Raw genomic sequence first — 20,271 nt, forward strand, 5'->3', positions numbered from 1 at the left:
CTCTCTCTCCCGCAGACACCCTGTTTTAACCCCTCTCTCCCGCAGTCTCTCTGTTTTAACCCCTCTGTCCCGCAGTCTCCCTGTTTTAACCCCACTCTGCCGCATTCTCCCTGTTTTAACAACTCCCGCAGTCACCCTGTTTTAACCCCTCTCTCTCCCGCAGTCTCCCTGCTTTAACCCCTCTCTCCCGCAGTCTCCCTGTTTTCACCTCTCTCTCCCGCAGTCTCCTTGTTTTAACCCCTCTCACTCCCGCAGACACCCTGTTTTAACCCCTCTCTCCCGCAGTCTCTCTGTTTTAACCCCTCTCTCCCGCAGTCTCCCTCTTTTAACCCCACTCTCACGCAGTCTCCGAGTTTGAACCCCTCTCTCCCGCAGTCGCCCTGTTTTAACCCCTCTCTCTCCCGCAGTCTCCCTGTTTTATCCTCTCTCTCTCCCGCAGTCTCCCTGTTTTAACCTCTCTCTCCTGCATTCTCCCTGTTTTAACGCCTCTCTCTCCCGCAGTCTCCTTGCTTTAACCTCTCTCTCTCCCGCAGTCTCCCTGTTTTAACCTCTCTCTCTCCCGCAGTCTCCCTGTTTCAACCTCCCTCTCCCGCACTTTCCCAGTTTTAACCCCAACCTCCCCCAGTCTCCCTGTTTTAACCCCACTCTCTCCAACAGTCTCCGTTTTAAACTCTCTCTCCCGCAGTCTCCCTATTTTAACCCGTCTCTCTCCCGCAGTCTCCCTGTTTTAACCCCTCTCTCCCGCAGTCACCCTGTTTTAACCCCTCTCTCTCCCGCAGTCTCCCTGCTTTAACCCCTCTCTCCCGCAGTCTCCCTGTTTTCACCTCTCTCTCCCGCAGTCTTCTTATTTTAACCCCTCTATATCCCGCAGCCTCCCTGTTTTAACCCCTCTCTCCCGCAGTCTCCCTGTTTTAACCTCTCTCTCCCGCAGTCTCCCTGTTTTAACCCCTCTCTCCGGCAGTCTCCCTGTTTTAACCCCTCTCTCTCCCGCAGACACCCTGTTTTAACCCCTCTCTCCCGCAGTCTCTCTGTTTTAACCCCTCTCTCCCGCAGTCTCCATGTTTTAACCCCACTCTGCCGCATTCTCCCTGTTTTAACAACTCTCTCCCGCAGTCTCCCTGTTTTAACCCCTCTCTCCCGCCGTCTCCCTGTTTTAAGCCCTCTCTCCCCCGCAGTCTCCCTGTTTTAACCCCTCTCCGCACAGTCTCCCTGTTTTAACCCCTCTCTCCCGCAATCTCCCGGTTTCAACACCTCTCTCCCGCAGTCTCCCGGTTTCAACCCCACTCTCTCCCGCAGTCTCCCTGTTTTAACCTCTCTCTCCCGCATTCTCCCAGTTTTAACCCCTCTCTCCCGCAGTTTCCCTGTTTTAACCCCTCTCTCCCGCAGTCTCCCTGTTTTAACCCCTCTCTCCAGCAGTCTCCTTGTTTTACACTCTCTCTCCCGCAGTCACCCTGTTTTAACCTCTCTCTCCCACAGTCTCCCTGTTTTAACCCCTCTCTCTCCAACAGTCTGCCTGTTTTAAACTCTCTCTCCCGCAGTCTCCCTGTTTTAACCCGTCTCTCTCCCGCAGTCTCCCTACTTTAACCCCTCTCTCCCGCAGTCTCCCTGTTTTCACCTCTCTCTCCCGCAGTCACCTTGTTTTAACCCCTCTCTCTCCCGCAGCCTCCCTGTTTTAACCCCTCTCTCCCGCAGTCACCCTGTTTTCACCTCTCTCTCCCGCAGTCTCCCTGTTTTAACCCCTCTTCCGGCAGTCTCCCTGTTTTAACCCCTCTCTCTCCCGCAGACACCCTGTTTTAACCCCTCTCTCCCGCAGTCTCTCTGTTTTAACCCCTCTGTCCCGCAGTCTCCCTGTTTTAACCCCACTCTGCCGCATTCTCCCTGTTTTAACAACTCCCGCAGTCACCCTGTTTTAACCCCTCTCTCTCCCGCAGTCTCCCTGCTTTAACCCCTCTCTCCCGCAGTCTCCCTGTTTTCACCTCTCTCTCCCGCAGTCTCCTTGTTTTAACCCCTCTCACTCCCGCAGACACCCTGTTTTAACCCCTCTCTCCCGCAGTCTCTCTGTTTTAACCCCTCTCTCCCGCAGTCTCCCTGTTTTAACCCCTCTCTCCCGCAATCGTCCTGTTTTAACCCCTCTCTCACGCAGTCTCCCTGTTGTAACCCCTCTCTATCGCAGTCTCGCTTTTTTAACCCCTCTCTCCTCCGCAGTCTCCCTGTTTGAACCCCTCTCTCCCGCAGTCACCCAGTTTTAACCCCTCTCTCCCGCAGTCTCCCTGTTTTAACCCCTCTCTCCCGCAGTCTCCCTGTTTTAACTACTCTCTCCCGCAGACTCCCTCTTTTTACACCTATCTCTCGCGCAGTCTCCCTGTTTTAACCCCTCTCTCCTGCAGTTTCCCTGTATAACCCCTCTCTCTCCCGCAGTCTCCCTGTTTTAACCCCTCTCTCACCCGCAGTCTCCCTGTTTTAACTTCTCTCTCTCCCGCAGTCTCCCTGTTTTAACCCCTCTCTCCCGCAGTCTGCCTGTTTCAACCTCCGTCTCCCGCACCTTCCCAGTTTTAAACCCACTCTCCCAGTCTCCCTGTTTTAACCTCTCTCACCCGCATTCTCCCAGTTTTAACCCCTCTCTCCCGCAGTCTCCCTGTTTAACCCCTCTCTCCCGCAGTCGCCCTGTTTTGACCTCTCTCTCCCGCAGTCGCCCTGTTTTAAACTCTATCTCCCGCAGTCTCCCTGTTTTAACCACTCTCTCTCCCGCAGTCTCCCTGTTTAAACCTCTCTCTCCCACAGTCTCCCTGTTTTAACCCCTCTCTCCCGCAGTCTCCCTCTTTTAACACCTCTCTCTTCCGCAGTCTCCCTGTTTTAACCCGTCTCTCCCGCAGTCTCCCTGTTTTAACCCCTCTCTCCCGCAGACTCCCTGTTTTAACCCCTCTCTCCCGCAGTTTCCCTGTTTTAACCCCTCTCTCCCGCAGTCTCCCTGTTTTAACCCCTCTCTACCGCAGTCTCCCTGTTTTAATTCGTCTCTCCCGCGCTCTCCCTGTTTAACCCCTCTCTCCCGCAATCTTCCTGTTTTAACCCCTCTCTCACGCAGTCTCCCTGCTTTAACCCCTCTCAACCGCAGTCTCGCTGTTTTAACCTCTCTCACCCGCAGTCTCCCTGTTTTAACCCCTCTCTCCCGCACTCTCCCTGTTTTAACCCCTCTCTCCCGCAGTCTCCCTGTTTTAACCACTCTCTCCCGCAGACTCCCTGTTTTAACACCTCTCTCTCCGGCAGTCTCCCTGTTTTAACCCCTCTCTCCCACAGTCTCCCTCTTTTAACCCCTCTCTCACGCAGTCTCCCAGTTTGAACCCCTCTCTCCCGCAGTCGCCCTGCTTTAACACCTCTCTCTCCCGCAGTCTCCCTGTTTTATCCTCTCTCTCTCCCGCAGTCTCCCTGTTTTAACCTCTCTCTCCTGCATTCTCCCAGTTTTAACCCCTCTCTCTCCCGCAGTCTCCTTGCTTTAACCTCTCTCTCTCCCGCAGTCTCCCTGTTTAAACCTCTCTCTCCTGCATTCTCCCTGTTTTAACCTCTCTCTCTCCCGCAGTCTCCCTGTTTCAACCTCCCTCTCCCGCACTTTCCCAGTTTTAACCCCACTCTCCCCCAGTCTCCCTGTTTTAACCCCTCTCTCTCCAACAGTCTCCCTGTTTTAAACTCTCTCTCCCGCAGTCTCCCTGTTTTAACCCGTCTCTCTCCCGCAGTCTCCCTGCTTTAACCCCTCTCTCCCGCAGTCTCCCTGTATTCACCTCTCTCTCCCGCAGTCTTCTTGTTTTAACCCCTCTCTCTCCCGCAGCCTCCCTGTTTTAACCCCTCTCTCCCGCAGTCTCCCTGTTTTAACCTCTCTCTCCCGCAGTCTCCCTGTTTTAACCCCTCTCTCCGGCAGTCTCCCTGTTTTAATCCCTCTCTCTCCCGCAGACACCCTGTTTTAACCCCTCTCTCCCGCAGTCTCTCTGTTTTAACCCCTCTCTCCCGCAGTCTCCCTGTTTTAACCCCACTCTGCCGCATTCTCCTTGTTTTAAAAACTCTCTCCCGCAGTCTCCCTGTTTTAAACCCTCTCTCCCGCCGTCTCCCGGTTTTAAGCCCTCTCTCCCCCGCAGTCTCCCTGTTTTAACCCCTCTCCCCGCAGTCTCCCTGTTTTAACCCCTCTCTCCCGCAGTCTCCTGGTTTCAACCCCTCTCTCCTGCAGTCTCCCTGTTTTAACCTCTCTCTCTCCCGCAGTCTCCCTGTTTTAACCTCTCTCTCCCGCATTCTCCCAGTTTTAACCCCTCTCTCCCGCAGTTTCCCTGTTTTAATCCCTCTCTCCCGCAGTCTCCCTGTTTTAACCCCTCTCTCCAGCAGTCACCCTGTTTTAACCTCTCTCTCCCACAGTCTCCCTGTTTTAACCCCTCTCTCTCCAACAGTCTCCCTGTTTTAAACTCTCTCTCCCGCAGTCTCCCTGTTTTAACCCGTCTCTCTCCCGCAGTCTCCCTGTTTTAACCCCTCTCACCCGCAGTCTCCCTGTTTTAACCCCTCTCTCTCCCGCAGTCTCCCCGCTTTAACCCCTCTCTCCCGCAGTCTCCCTGTTTTCACCTCTCTCTCCCGCAGTCTCCTTGTTTTAACCCCTCTCTCTCCCGCAGTCTCCCTGTTTTAACCTCTCTCTCTCCCGCAGTCTCCCTGTTTTAACCTCTCTCTCCTGCATTCTCCCTGTTTTAACCCCTCTCTCTCCGGCAGTCTCCCTGTTTAACCTCTCTCTCTCCCGCAGTCTCCCTGTTTTAACCTCTCTCTCCTGCATTCTCCCTGTTTTAACCTCTCTCTCCCCCGCAGTTTCCCTGTTTTAAACCCTCTCTCCGGCAGTCTCCCTGTTTTAACCCCTCTCTCTCGCGCAGACTCCCTGTTTTAACCCCTATCTCCCGCAGTATCTCTGTTTTAACCCCTCTCTCCCGCAGTCTCCTTGTTTTAACCCCTCTCTCTCCCGCAGTCTCCCTGTTTTAACCTCTCTCTCTCCCGCAGTCTCCCTGTTTTAACCTCTCTCTCCTGCATTCTCCCTGTTTTAACCCCTCTCTCTCCGGCAGTCTCCCTGTTTTAACCTCTCTCTCTCCCGCAGTCTCCCTGTTTTAACCTCTCTCTCCTGCATTCTCCCTGTTTTAACCTCTCTCTCCCCCGCAGTCTCCCTGTTTTAACCTCCCTCTCCAGCACGTTCCCACTTTTAACCCCACTCTCCCGCAGTTTGCCTGATTTAACCCCTCTCTCTCCAACAGTCTCCCTGTTTTAAACTCTCTCTCCCGCAGTCTCCCTGTTTTAACCCGTCTCTCTCCCGCAGTTTCCCTGTTTTAACCCCTCTCTCCCGCAGTCTCCCTGTTTTAACCCCTCTCTCTCCCGCAGTCTCCCTGTTTTAACCCGTCTCTCCCGCAGTCTCCCTGTTTTGACCTCTCTCTCACGCAGTCTCCCTGTTTTAACACCTCTATCCCGCAGTCTCCCTGTTTTAACCTCTCTCTCCCGCAGTCTCCCTGTTTTAACACCTCTCTACGGCAGTCTCCCTGTTTTAACCCCTCTCTCTCGCGCAGACTCCCTGTTTTAACCCCTATCTCCCGCAGTATCTCTGTTTTAACCCCTCTCTCCCGCAGTCTCCCTGTTTTAACCCCACTCTGCCGCATTCTCCCTGTTTTAACAACGCTCTCCCGCAGTCTCCCTGTTTTAACCCCTCTCTCCCGCCGTCTCCCTGTTTTAACCCCTCTCTCCCCCGCAGTCTCCCTGTTTTAACCTCTCTCTCCCGCAGTCTCCCTGTTTTAAACCCTCTCTCCCGCAGTCTCCCAGTTTCAACCCCTCTCTCCCGCAGTCTCCCTGTTTTAACCTCTCTCTCTCCCGCAGTCTCCCTGTTTTAACCCCTCTCTCCCGCAGTCTCCAAGTTTGAACCCCGCTCTCCCGCAGTCTCCCTGTTTTAACCCCTCTCTCACCCGCAGTCTCCCTGTTTAAACTTCTCTCTCTCCCGCAGTCTCCCTGTTTTAACCCCTCTCTCCCGCAGTCTCCCTGTTTCAACCTCCCTCTCCCGCACCTTCCCAGTTTTAAACCCACTCTCCCACAGTCTCCCTGTTTAAACCTCTCTCACCCGTATTCTCCCAGTTTTAACCCCTCTCTCCCGCAGTCTCCCTGTTTTAACCCCTCTCTCAAGCAGTCTCCAAGTTGGAACCCCTCTCTCCCGCAGTCTCCCTGTTTTAACCCTTCTCTCACCCGCAGTCTCCCTGTTTTAACCTCTCTCTCTCCCGCAGTCTCCCTGTTTTAACCCCTCTCTCCCAAGTCTCCCTGTTTCAACCTCCCTCTCCCGCACCTTCCCAGTTTTAAACCCACTCTCCCACAGTCTCCCTGTTTTAACCTCTCTCACCCGCATTCTCCCAGTTTTAACCCCTCTCTCCCGCAGTCTCCCTGTTTTAACCCCTCTCTCCCGCAGTCTCCCTGTTTTGACCCCTCTCTCCCGCAGTCGCCCTGTTTTAAACTCTATCTCCCGCAGTCTCCCTGTTTTAACCACTCTATCTCCCGCAGTCTCCCTGTTTTAACCTCTCTCTCCCACAGTCTCCCTGTTTTAACCCCTCTCTCCCGCAGTCTCCCTTTTTTAACACCTCTCTCTCCTGCAGTCTCCCTGTTTTAACCCATCTCTCCCGCAGTCTCCCTGTTTTCACCCCTCTCTCCCGCAGTCTCCCTCTTTTAACCCCTCTCTCCCGCAGACTCCCTGTTTTAACCCCTCTCTCCCGCAGTCTCCCTGTTTTAACCCGTCTCTCCCGCAGTCTCCCTGTTTTAACCCCTCTCTCCCGCAGTCTCCCTGCTTTAACCCCTCTCAACCGCAGTCTCGCTGTTTTAACCCCTCTCACCCGCAGTCTCCCTGTTTTAACCCCTCTCTCCCGCACTCTCCCTGTTTTGACCCCTCTCTCCCGCAGTCTCCCTGTTTTAACCCCTCCCTCCCGCAGTCTCCCTGTTTTAACCCCTCTCTCCCGCAGACTCCCTGTTTTAACCACTCTCTCCCGCAGACTCCCTGTTTTAACACCTCTCTCTCCGGCAGTCTCCTTGTTTTAACCCCTCTCTCCCGCAGTCTCCCTCTTTTAACCCCACTCTCACGCAGTCTCCGAGTTTGAACCCCTCTCTCCCGCAGTCGCCCTGTTTTAACCCCTCTCTCTCCCGCAGTCTCCCTGTTTTATCCTCTCTCTCTCCCGCAGTCTCCCTGTTTTAACCTCTCTCTCCTGCATTCTCCCTGTTTTAACGCCTCTCTCTCCCGCAGTCTCCTTGCTTTAACCTCTCTCTCTCCCGCAGTCTCCCTGTTTTAACCTCTCTCTCTCCCGCAGTCTCCCTGTTTCAACCTCCCTCTCCCGCACTTTCCCAGTTTTAACCCCAACCTCCCCCAGTCTCCCTGTTTTAACCCCACTCTCTCCAACAGTCTCCGTTTTAAACTCTCTCTCCCGCAGTCTCCCTATTTTAACCCGTCTCTCTCCCGCAGTCTCCCTGTTTTAACCCCTCTCTCCCGCAGTCACCCTGTTTTAACCCCTCTCTCTCCCGCAGTCTCCCTGCTTTAACCCCTCTCTCCCGCAGTCTCCCTGTTTTCACCTCTCTCTCCCGCAGTCTTCTTATTTTAACCCCTCTATATCCCGCAGCCTCCCTGTTTTAACCCCTCTCTCCCGCAGTCTCCCTGTTTTAACCTCTCTCTCCCGCAGACTCCCTGTTTTAACACCTCTCTCTCCGGCAGTCTCCTTGTTTTAACCCCTCTCTCCCGCAGTCTCCCTCTTTTAACCCCACTCTCACGCAGTCTCCGAGTTTGAACCCCTCTCTCCCGCAGTCGCCCTGTTTTAACCCCTCTCTCTCCCGCAGTCTCCCTGTTTTATCCTCTCTCTCTCCCGCAGTCTCCCTGTTTTAACCTCTCTCTCCTGCATTCTCCCTGTTTTAACGCCTCTCTCTCCCGCAGTCTCCTTGCTTTAACCTCTCTCTCTCCCGCAGTCTCCCTGTTTTAACCTCTCTCTCTCCCGCAGTCTCCCTGTTTCAACCTCCCTCTCCCGCACTTTCCCAGTTTTAACCCCAACCTCCCCCAGTCTCCCTGTTTTAACCCCACTCTCTCCAACAGTCTCCGTTTTAAACTCTCTCTCCCGCAGTCTCCCTATTTTAACCCGTCTCTCTCCCGCAGTCTCCCTGTTTTAACCCCTCTCTCCCGCAGTCACCCTGTTTTAACCCCTCTCTCTCCCGCAGTCTCCCTGCTTTAACCCCTCTCTCCCGCAGTCTCCCTGTTTTCACCTCTCTCTCCCGCAGTCTTCTTATTTTAACCCCTCTATATCCCGCAGCCTCCCTGTTTTAACCCCTCTCTCCCGCAGTCTCCCTGTTTTAACCTCTCTCTCCCGCAGTCTCCCTGTTTTAACCCCTCTCTCCGGCAGTCTCCCTGTTTTAACCCCTCTCTCTCCCGCAGACACCCTGTTTTAACCCCTCTCTCCCGCAGTCTCTCTGTTTTAACCCCTCTCTCCCGCAGTCTCCATGTTTTAACCCCACTCTGCCGCATTCTCCCTGTTTTAACAACTCTCTCCCGCAGTCTCCCTGTTTTAACCCCTCTCTCCCGCCGTCTCCCTGTTTTAAGCCCTCTCTCCCCCGCAGTCTCCCTGTTTTAACCCCTCTCCGCACAGTCTCCCTGTTTTAACCCCTCTCTCCCGCAATCTCCCGGTTTCAACACCTCTCTCCCGCAGTCTCCCGGTTTCAACCCCACTCTCTCCCGCAGTCTCCCTGTTTTAACCTCTCTCTCCCGCATTCTCCCAGTTTTAACCCCTCTCTCCCGCAGTTTCCCTGTTTTAACCCCTCTCTCCCGCAGTCTCCCTGTTTTAACCCTCTCTCCAGCAGTCTCCTTGTTTTACACTCTCTCTCCCGCAGTCACCCTGTTTTAACCTCTCTCTCCCACAGTCTCCCTGTTTTAACCCCTCTCTCTCCAACAGTCTGCCTGTTTTAAACTCTCTCTCCCGCAGTCTCCCTGTTTTAACCCGTCTCTCTCCCGCAGTCTCCCTACTTTAACCCCTCTCTCCCGCAGTCTCCCTGTTTTCACCTCTCTCTCCCGCAGTCACCTTGTTTTAACCCCTCTCTCTCCCGCAGCCTCCCTGTTTTAACCCCTCTCTCCCGCAGTCACCCTGTTTTCACCTCTCTCTCCCGCAGTCTCCCTGTTTTAACCCCTCTTCCGGCAGTCTCCCTGTTTTAACCCCTCTCTCTCCCGCAGACACCCTGTTTTAACCCCTCTCTCCCGCAGTCTCTCTGTTTTAACCCCTCTGTCCCGCAGTCTCCCTGTTTTAACCCCACTCTGCCGCATTCTCCCTGTTTTAACAACTCCCGCAGTCACCCTGTTTTAACCCCTCTCTCTCCCGCAGTCTCCCTGCTTTAACCCCTCTCTCCCGCAGTCTCCCTGTTTTCACCTCTCTCTCCCGCAGTCTCCTTGTTTTAACCCCTCTCACTCCCGCAGACACCCTGTTTTAACCCCTCTCTCCCGCAGTCTCTCTGTTTTAACCCCTCTCTCCCGCAGTCTCCCTGTTTTAACCCCTCTCTCCCGCAATCGTCCTGTTTTAACCCCTCTCTCACGCAGTCTCCCTGTTGTAACCCCTCTCTATCGCAGTCTCGCTTTTTTAACCCCTCTCTCCTCCGCAGTCTCCCTGTTTGAACCCCTCTCTCCCGCAGTCACCCAGTTTTAACCCCTCTCTCCCGCAGTCTCCCTGTTTTAACCCCTCTCTCCCGCAGTCTCCCTGTTTTAACTACTCTCTCCCGCAGACTCCCTCTTTTTACACCTATCTCTCGCGCAGTCTCCCTGTTTTAACCCCTCTCTCCTGCAGTTTCCCTGTATAACCCCTCTCTCTCCCGCAGTCTCCCTGTTTGAACCTCTCTCTCTCCCGCAGTCTCCCTGTTTTAACCTCTCTCTCCTGCATTCTCCCTGATTTAAACCCTCTCTCTCCGGCAGTCTCCCTGATTTAACCCCTCTCTCTCCAACAGTCTCCCTGTTTCAAACTCTCTTTCCCGCAATCTCCCTGTTTTAACCCGTCTCTCTCCCGCAGTTTCCCTGTTTTAACCCCTCTCTCTCCCGCAGTCTCCCTGTTTGAACCTCTCTCTCTCCCGCAGTCTCCCTGTTTTAACCTCTCTCTCCTGCATTCTCCCTGATTTAACCCCTCTCTCTCCGGCAGTCTCCCTGATTTAACCCCTCTCTCTCCAACAGTCTCCCTGTTTTAAACTCTCCTTCCCGCAGTCTCCCTGTTTTAACCCGTCTCTCTCCCGCAGTTTCCCTGTTTTAATTCGTCTCTCCCGCACTCTCCCAGTTTAACCCCTCTCTCCCGCAATCTTCCTGTTTTAACCCCTCTGTCCCGCAGTCTCCCTGTTTTAACCCCTCTCTACCGCAGTCACGCTGTTTTAACCCCTCTCTCCCGCAGTCTCCCTGTTTTAACCCCTCTCTCCCGCAGTCTCCCTGTTTTAACCCCTCTCTCCCGCAGTCTCCCTGTTTTAACCCCTCTCTCCCGCAGTCTCCCTGTTTTAACCCCTCTCTCCCGCAGTCTCCCTGTTTTAACCCCTCTCTCCCGCAGTCTCCCTGTTTTAACCCCTCTCTCCCGCAGTTTCCCTGTTTTAACCCCTCTCTCTCCCGCAGTCTCCCTGTTTTAACCTCTCTCTCTCCCGCAGTCTCCCTGTTTTAACCTCTCTCTCCTGCATTCTCCCTGTTTTAACCCCTCTCTCTCCGGCAGTCTCCCTGTTTTAACCTCTCTCTCTCCCGCAGTCTCCCTGTTTTAACTTCTCTCTCCTGCATTCTCCCTGTTTTAACCTCTCTCTCCCCCGCAGTCTCCCTGTTTTAACCTCCCTCTCCAGCACTTTCCCACTTTTAACCCCACTCTCCCGCAGTCTCCCTGATTTAACCCCTCTCTCTCCAACAGTCTCCCTGTTTTAAACTCTCTCTCCAGCAGTCTCCCTGATTTAACCCCTCTCTCTCCAACAGTCTCCCTGTTTTAAACTCTCTCTCCCGCAGTCTCCCTGTTTTAACCCGTCTCTCTCCGGCAGTTTCCCTGTTTTAACCCCTCTCTCACCCGCAGTCTCCCTGTTTTAACCCCTCTCTCACCCGCAGTCTCCCTGTTTTAATCCGTCTCTCCCGCAGTCTCCCTGTTTTAACCTCTCTCTCACGCAGTCTCCCTGTTTTAACCCCTCTCTCCCGCAGTCGCCCTGTTTTAACCTCTCTCTCCCCCAGTCTCCCTGTTTTAACCCCACTCTCTCCAACAGTCTCCGTTTTAAACTCTCTCTCCCGCAGTCTCCCTATTTTAACCCGTCTCTCTCCCGCAGTCTCCCTGTTTTAACCCTCTCTCCCGCAGTCACCCTGTTTTAACCCCTCTCTCTCCCGCAGTCTCCCTGCTTTAACCCCTCTCTCCCGCAGTCTCCCTGTTTTCACCTCTCTCTCCCGCAGTCTTCTTATTTTAACCCCTCTATATCCCGCAGCCTCCCTGTTTTAACCCCTCTCTCCCGCAGTCTCCCTGTTTTAACCTCTCTCTCCCGCAGTCTCCCTGTTTTAACCCCTCTCTCCGGCAGTCTCCCTGTTTTAACCCCTCTCTCTCCCGCAGACACCCTGTTTTAACCCCTCTCTCCCGCAGTCTCTCTGTTTTAACCCCTCTCTCCCGCAGTCTCCATGTTTTAACCCCACTCTGCCGCATTCTCCCTGTTTTAACAACTCTCTCCCGCAGTCTCCCTGTTTTAACCCCTCTCTCCCGCCGTCTCCCTGTTTTAAGCCCTCTCTCCCCCGCAGTCTCCCTGTTTTAACCCCTCTCCGCACAGTCTCCCTGTTTTAACCCCTCTCTCCCGCAATCTCCCGGTTTCAACACCTCTCTCCCGCAGTCTCCCGGTTTCAACCCCACTCTCTCCCGCAGTCTCCCTGTTTTAACCTCTCTCTCCCGCATTCTCCCAGTTTTAACCCCTCTCTCCCGCAGTTTCCCTGTTTTAACCCCTCTCTCCCGCAGTCTCCCTGTTTTAACCCCTCTCTCCAGCAGTCTCCTTGTTTTACACTCTCTCTCCCGCAGTCACCCTGTTTTAACCTCTCTCTCCCACAGTCTCCCTGTTTTAACCCCTCTCTCTCCAACAGTCTGCCTGTTTTAAACTCTCTCTCCCGCAGTCTCCCTGTTTTAACCCGTCTCTCTCCCGCAGTCTCCCTACTTTAACCCCTCTCTCCCGCAGTCTCCCTGTTTTCACCTCTCTCTCCCGCAGTCACCTTGTTTTAACCCCTCTCTCTCCCGCAGCCTCCCTGTTTTAACCCCTCTCTCCCGCAGTCACCCTGTTTTCACCTCTCTCTCCCGCAGTCTCCCTGTTTTAACCCCTCTTCCGGCAGTCTCCCTGTTTTAACCCCTCTCTCTCCCGCAGACACCCTGTTTTAACCCCTCTCTCCCGCAGTCTCTCTGTTTTAACCCCTCTGTCCCGCAGTCTCCCTGTTTTAACCCCACTCTGCCGCATTCTCCCTGTTTTAACAACTCCCGCAGTCACCCTGTTTTAACCCCTCTCTCTCCCGCAGTCTCCCTGCTTTAACCCCTCTCTCCCGCAGTCTCCCTGTTTTCACCTCTCTCTCCCGCAGTCTCCTTGTTTTAACCCCTCTCACTCCCGCAGACACCCTGTTTTAACCCCTCTCTCCCGCAGTCTCTCTGTTTTAACCCCTCTCTCCCGCAGTCTCCCTGTTTTAACCCCTCTCTCCCGCAATCGTCCTGTTTTAACCCCTCTCTCACGCAGTCTCCCTGTTGTAACCCCTCTCTATCGCAGTCTCGCTTTTTTAACCCCTCTCTCCTCCGCAGTCTCCCTGTTTGAACCCCTCTCTCCCGCAGTCACCCAGTTTTAACCCCTCTCTCCCGCAGTCTCCCTGTTTTAACCCCTCTCTCCCGCAGTCTCCCTGTTTTAACTACTCTCTCCCGCAGACTCCCTCTTTTTACACCTATCTCTCGCGCAGTCTCCCTGTTTTAACCCCTCTCTCCTGCAGTTTCCCTGTATAACCCCTCTCTCTCCCGCAGTCTCCCTGTTTGAACCTCTCTCTCTCCCGCAGTCTCCCTGTTTTAACCTCTCTCTCCTGCATTCTCCCTGATTTAAACCCTCTCTCTCCGGCAGTCTCCCTGATTTAACCCCTCTCTCTCCAACAGTCTCCCTGTTTCAAACTCTCTTTCCCGCAATCTCCCTGTTTTAACCCGTCTCTCTCCCGCAGTTTCCCTGTTTTAACCCCTCTCTCTCCCGCAGTCTCCCTGTTTGAACCTCTCTCTCTCCCGCAGTCTCCCTGTTTTAACCTCTCTCTCCTGCATTCTCCCTGATTTAACCCCTCTCTCTCCGGCAGTCTCCCTGATTTAACCCCTCTCTCTCCAACAGTCTCCCTGTTTTAAACTCTCCTTCCCGCAGTCTCCCTGTTTTAACCCGTCTCTCTCCCGCAGTTTCCCTGTTTTAATTCGTCTCTCCCGCACTCTCCCAGTTTAACCCCTCTCTCCCGCAATCTTCCTGTTTTAACCCCTCTGTCCCGCAGTCTCCCTGTTTTAACCCCTCTCTACCGCAGTCACGCTGTTTTAACCCCTCTCTCCCGCAGTCTCCCTGTTTTAACCCCTCTCTCCCGCAGTCTCCCTGTTTTAACCCCTCTCTCCCGCAGTCTCCCTGTTTTAACCCCTCTCTCCCGCAGTCTCCCTGTTTTAACCCCTCTCTCCCGCAGTCTCCCTGTTTTAACCCCTCTCTCCCGCAGTCTCCCTGTTTTAACCCCTCTCTCCCGCAGTTTCCCTGTTTTAACCCCTCTCTCTCCCGCAGTCTCCCTGTTTTAACCTCTCTCTCTCCCGCAGTCTCCCTGTTTTAACCTCTCTCTCCTGCATTCTCCCTGTTTTAACCCCTCTCTCTCCGGCAGTCTCCCTGTTTTAACCTCTCTCTCTCCCGCAGTCTCCCTGTTTTAACTTCTCTCTCCTGCATTCTCCCTGTTTTAACCTCTCTCTCCCCCGCAGTCTCCCTGTTTTAACCTCCCTCTCCAGCACTTTCCCACTTTTAACCCCACTCTCCCGCAGTCTCCCTGATTTAACCCCTCTCTCTCCAACAGTCTCCCTGTTTTAAACTCTCTCTCCAGCAGTCTCCCTGATTTAACCCCTCTCTCTCCAACAGTCTCCCTGTTTTAAACTCTCTCTCCCGCAGTCTCCCTGTTTTAACCCGTCTCTCTCCGGCAGTTTCCCTGTTTTAACCCCTCTCTCACCCGCAGTCTCCCTGTTTTAACCCCTCTCTCACCCGCAGTCTCCCTGTTTTAATCCGTCTCTCCCGCAGTCTCCCTGTTTTGACCTCTCTCTCACGCAGTCTCCCTGTTTTAACCCCTCTCTCCCGCAGTCGCCCTGTTTTAACCTCTCTCTCCCGCAGTCTCCCTGTTTTAACACCTCTCTCCGGCAGTCTCCCTGTTTTAACCCCTCTCTCTCGCGCAGACTCCCTGTTTTAACCCCTATCTCCCGCAGTATCTCTGTTTTAACCCCTCTCTCCCGCAGTCTCCCTGTTTTAACCACACTCTGCCGCATTCTCCCTGTTTTAACAACGCTCTCCCGCAGTCTCCCTATTTTAACCCCTCTCTCCCGCCGTCTCCCTGTTTTAACCCCTCTCTCCCCCGCAGTCTCCCTGTTTTAACGCCTCTCTCCCGCAGTCTCCCTGTTTTAAACCCTCTCTCCCGCAGTCTCCCAGTTTCAACCCCTCTCTCCCGCAGTCTCCCTGTTTTAACCTCTCTCTCTCCCGCAGTCTCCCTGTTTTAACCCCTCTCTCCCGCAGTCTCCAAGTTTGAACCCCTCTCTCCCGCAGTCTCCCTGTTTTAACCCCTCTCTCACCCGCAGTCTCCCTGTTTTAACTTCTCTCTCTCCCGCAGTCTCCCTGTTTTAACCCCTCTCTCCCGCAGTCTCCCTGTTTCAACCTCCCTCTCCCGCACCTTCCCAGTTTTAAACCCACTCTCCCACAGTCTCCCTGTTATAACCTCTCTCACCCGCATTCTCCCATTTTTAACCCCTCTCTCCCGCAGTCTCCCTGTGTTAACCCCTCTCCCGCAGTCTCCCTGTTTTAACCCCTCTCTCCCGCAGTCTCCAAGTTTGAACCCCTCTCTCCCGCAGTCTCCCTGTTTTAACCCCTCTCTCACCCGCAGTCTCCCTGTTTTAACTTCTCTCTCTCCCGCAGTCTCCCTGTTTTAACCCCTCTCTCCCGCAGTCTGCCTGTTTCAACCTCCGTCTCCCGCACCTTCCCAGTTTTAAACCCACTCTCCCAGTCTCCCTGTTTTAACCTCTCTCACCCGCATTCTCCCAGTTTTAACCCCTCTCTCCCGCAGTCTCCCTGTTTAACCCCTCTCTCCCGCAGTCGCCCTGTTTTGACCCCTCTCTCCCGCAGTCGCCCTGTTTTAAACTCTATCTCCCGCAGTCTCCCTGTTTTAACCACTCTCTCTCCCGCAGTCTCCCTGTTTAAACCTCTCTCTCCCACAGTCTCCCTGTTTTAACCCCTCTCTCCCGCAGTCTCCCTCTTTTAACACCTCTCTCTCCTGCAGTCTCCCTGTTTTAACCCATCTCTCCCGCAGTCTCCCTGTTTTCACCCCTCTCTCCCGCAGTCTCCCTCTTTTAACCCCTCTCTCCCGCAGTCTCCCTGTTTTAACCCCTCTCTTCCGCAGTCTCCCTGTTTTAACCCGTCTCTCCCGCAGTCTCCCTGTTTTAACCCCTCTCTCCCGCAGTCTCCCTGTTTTAACCCCTCTCTCCCGCAGTTTCCCTGTTTTAACCCCTCTCTCCCGCAGTCTCCCTGTTTTAACCCCTCTCTACCGCAGTCTCCCTGTTTTAATTCGTCTCTCCCGCGCTCTCCCTGTTTAACCCCTCTCTCCCGCTATCTTCCTGTTTTAACCCCTCTCTCACGCAGTCTCCCTGCTTTAACCCCTCTCAACCGCAGTCTCGCTGTTTTAACCTCTCTCACCCGCAGTCTCCCTGTTTTAACCCCTCTCTCCCGCACTCTCCCTGTTTTAACCCATCTCTCCCGCAGTCTCCCTGTTTTAACCACTCTCTCCCGCAGACTCCCTGTTTTAACACCTCTCTCTCCGGCAGTCTCCCTGTTTTAACCCCTCTCTCCCACAGTCTCCCTCTTTTAACCCCTCTCTCACGCAGTCTCCCAGTTTGAACCCCTCTCTCCCGCAGTCGCCCTGCTTTAACACCTCTCTCTCCCGCAGTCTCCCTGTTTTATCCTCTCTCTCTCCCGCAGTCTCCCTGTTTTAACCTCTCTCTCCTGCATTCTCCCAGTTTTAACCCCTCTCTCTCCCGCAGTCTCCTTGCTTTAACCTCTCTCTCTCCCGCAGTCTCCCTGTTTAAACCTCTCTCTCCTGCATTCTCCCTGTTTTAACCTCTCTCTCTCCCGCAGTCTCCCTGTTTCAACCTCCCTCTCCCGCACTTTCCCAGTTTTAACCCCACTCTCCCCCAGTCTCCCTGTTTTAACCCCTCTCTCTCCAACAGTCTCCCTGTTTTAAACTCTCTCTCCCGCAGTCTCCCTGTTTTAACCCGTCTCTCTCCCGCAGTCTCCCTGCTTTAACCCCTCTCTCCCGCAGTCTCCCTGTATTCACCTCTCTCTCCCGCAGTCTTCTTGTTTTAACCCCTCTCTCTCCCGCAGCCTCCCTGTTTTAACCCCTCTCTCCCGCAGTCTCCCTGTTTTAACCTCTCTCTCCCGCAGTCTCCCTGTTTTAACCACTCTCTCCGGCAGTCTCCCTGTTTTAATCCCTCTCTCTCCCGCAGACACCCTGTTTTAACCCCTCTCTCCCGCAGTCTCTCTGTTTTAACCCCTCTCTCCCGCAGTCTCCCTGTTTTAACCCCACTCTGCCGCATTCTCCTTGTTTTAAAAACTCTCTCCCGCAGTCTCCCTGTTTTAAACCCTCTCTCCCGCCGTCTCCCGGTTTTAAGCCCTCTCTCCCCCGCAGTCTCCCTGTTTTAACCCCTCTCTCCCGCAGTCTCCTGGTTTCAACCCCTCTCTCCTGCAGTCTCCCTGTTTTAACCTCTCTCTCTCCCGCAGTCTCCCTGTTTTAACCTCTCTCTCCCGCATTCTCCCAGTTTTAACCCCTCTCTCCCGCAGTTTCCCTGTTTTAATCCCTCTCTCCCGCAGTCTCCCTGTTTTAACCCCTCTCTCCAGCAGTCACCCTGTTTTAACCTCTCTCTCCCACAGTCTCCCTGTTTTAACCCCTCTCTCTCCAACAGTCTCCCTGTTATAAACTCTCTCTCCCGCAGTCTCCCTGTTTTAACCCGTCTCTCTCCCGCAGTCTCCCTGTTTTAACCCCTCTCACCCGCAGTCTCCCTGTTTTAACCCCTCTCTCTCCCGCAGTCTCCCCGCTTTAACCCCTCTCTCCCGCAGTCTCCCTGTTTTCACCTCTCTCTCCCGCAGTCTCCTTGTTTTAACCCCTCTCTCTCCCGCAGTCTCCCTGTTTTAACCTCTCTCTCTCCCGCAGTCTCCCTGTTTTAACCTCTCTCTCCTGCATTCTCCCTGTTTTAACCCCTCTCTCTCCGGCAGTCTCCCTGTTTAACCTCTCTCTCTCCCGCAGTCTCCCTGTTTTAACCTCTCTCTCCTGCATTCTCCCTGTTTTAACCTCTATCTCCCCCGCAGTTTCCCTGTTTTAAACCCTCTCTCCGGCAGTCTCCCTGTTTTAACCCCTCTCTCTCGCGCAGACTCCCTGTTTTAACCCCTATCTCCCGCAGTATCTCTGTTTTAACCCCTCTCTCCCGCAGTCTCCTTGTTTTAACCCCTCTCTCTCCCGCAGTCTCCCTGTTTTAACCTCTCTCTCTCCCGCAGTCTCCCTGTTTTAACCTCTCTCTCCTGCATTCTCCCTGTTTTAACCCCTCTCTCTCCGGCAGTCTCCCTGTTTTAACCTCTCTCTCTCCCGCAGTCTCCCTGTTTTAACCTCTCTCTCCTGCATTCTCCCTGTTTTAACCTCTCTCTCCCCCGCAGTCTCCCTGTTTTAACCTCCCTCTCCAGCACGTTCCCACTTTTAACCCCACTCTCCCGCAGTTTGCCTGATTTAACCCCTCTCTCTCCAACAGTCTCCCTGTTTTAAACTCTCTCTCCCGCAGTCTCCCTGTTTTAACCCGTCTCTCTCCCGCAGTTTCCCTGTTTTAACCCCTCTCTCCCGCAGTCTCCCTGTTTTAACCCCTCTCTCTCCCGCAGTCTCCCTGTTTTAACCCGTCTCTCCCGCAGTCTCCCTGTTTTGACCTCTCTCTCACGCAGTCTCCCTGTTTTAACACCTCTATCCCGCAGTCTCCCTGTTTTAACCTCTCTCTCCCGCGGTCTCCCTGTTTTAACACCTCTCTACGGCAGTCTCCCTGTTTTAACCCCTCTCTCTCGCGCAGACTCCCTGTTTTAACCCCTATCTCCCGCAGTATCTCTGTTTTAACCCCTCTCTCCCGCAGTCTCCCTGTTTTAACCCCACTCTGCCGCATTCTCCCTGTTTTAACAACGCTCTCCCGCAGTCTCCCTGTTTTAACCCCTCTCTCCCGCCGTCTCCCTGTTTTAACCCCTCTCTCCCCCGCAGTCTCCCTGTTTTAACCTCTCTCTCCCGCAGTCTCCCTGTTTTAAACCCTCTCTCCCGCAGTCTCCCAGTTTCAACCCCTCTCTCCCGCAGTCTCCCTGTTTTAACCTCTCTCTCTCCCGCAGTCTCCCTGTTTTAACCCCTCTCTCCCGCAGTCTCCAAGTTTGAACCCCGCTCTCCCGCAGTCTCCCTGTTTTAACCCCTCTCTCACCCGCAGTCTCCCTGTTTAAACTTCTCTCTCTCCCGCAGTCTCCCTGTTTTAAACCCACTCTCCCACAGTCTCCCTGTTTAAACCTCTCTCACCCGTATTCTCCCAGTTTTAACCCCTCTCTCCCGCACTCTCCCTGTTTTAACCCCTCTCTCCCGCAGTCTCCCTGTTTTAACCCCTCTCTCAAGCAGTCTCCAAGTTGGAACCCCTCTCTCCCGCAGTCTCCCTGTTTTAACCCTTCTCTCACCCGCAGTCTCCCTGTTTTAACCTCTCTCTCTCCCGCAGTCTCCCTGTTTTAACCCCTCTCTCCCAAGTCTCCCTGTTTCAACCTCCCTCTCCCGCACCTTCCCAGTTTTAAACCCACTCTCCCACAGTCTCCCTGTTTTAACCTCTCTCACCCGCATTCTCCCAGTTTTAACCCCTCTCTCCCGCAGTCTCCCTGTTTTAACCCCTCTCTCCCGCAGTCTCCCTGTTTTGACCCCTCTCTCCCGCAGTCGCCCTGTTTTAAACTCTATCTCCCGCAGTCTCCCTGTTTTAACCACTCTATCTCCCGCAGTCTCCCTGTTTTAACCTCTCTCTCCCACAGTCTCCCTGTTTTAACCCCTCTCTCCCGCAGTCTCCCTTTTTTAACACCTCTCTCTCCTGCAGTCTCCCTGTTTTAACCCATCTCTCCCGCAGTCTCCCTGTTTTCACCCCTCTCTCCGCAGTCTCCCTCTTTTAACCCCTCTCTCCCGCAGACTCCCTGTTTTAACCCCTCTCTCCCGCAGTCTCCCTGTTTTAACCCGTCTCTCCCGCAGTCTCCCTGTTTTAACCCCTCTCTCCCGCAGTCTCCCTGTTTTAACCCCTCTCTCCCGCAGTTTCCCTGTTTTAACCCCTCTCTCCCGCAGTCTCCCTCTTTTAACCCCTCTCTACCGCAGTCTCCCTGTTTTAATTCGTCTCTCCCGCACTCTCACTGTTTAACCCCTCTCTCCCGCAATCTTCCTGTTTTAACCCCTCTCTCACGCAGTCTCCCTGCTTTAACCCCTCTCAACCGCAGTCTCGCTGTTTTAACCCCTCTCACCCGCAGTCTCCCTGTTTTAACCCCTCTCTCCCGCACTCTCCCTGTTTTGACCCCTCTCTCCCGCAGTCTCCCTGTTTTAACCCCTCCCTCCCGCAGTCTCCCTGTTTTAAGCCCTCTCTCCCGCAGACTCCCTGTTTTAACCACTCTCTCCCGCAGACTCCCTGTTTTAACACCTCTCTCTCCGGCAGTCTCCTTGTTTTAACCCCTCTCTCCCGCAGTCTCCCTCTTTTAACCCCACTCTCACGCAGTCTCCGAGTTTGAACCCCTCTCTCCCGCAGTCGCCCTGTTTTAACCCCTCTCTCTCCCGCAGTCTCCCTGTTTTATCCTCTCTCTCTCCCGCAGTCTCCCTGTTTTAACCTCTCTCTCCTGCATTCTCCCTGTTTTAACGCCTCTCTCTCCCGCAGTCTCCTTGCTTTAACCTCTCTCTCTCCCGCAGTCTCCCTGTTTTAACCTCTCTCTCTCCCGCAGTCTCCCTGTTTC

Source organism: Cetorhinus maximus, chromosome 20 (assembly GCF_964194155.1).
Source record: "Cetorhinus maximus chromosome 20, sCetMax3.hap1.1, whole genome shotgun sequence".
Taxonomy (NCBI): Eukaryota; Metazoa; Chordata; class Chondrichthyes; order Lamniformes; family Cetorhinidae; genus Cetorhinus; species Cetorhinus maximus.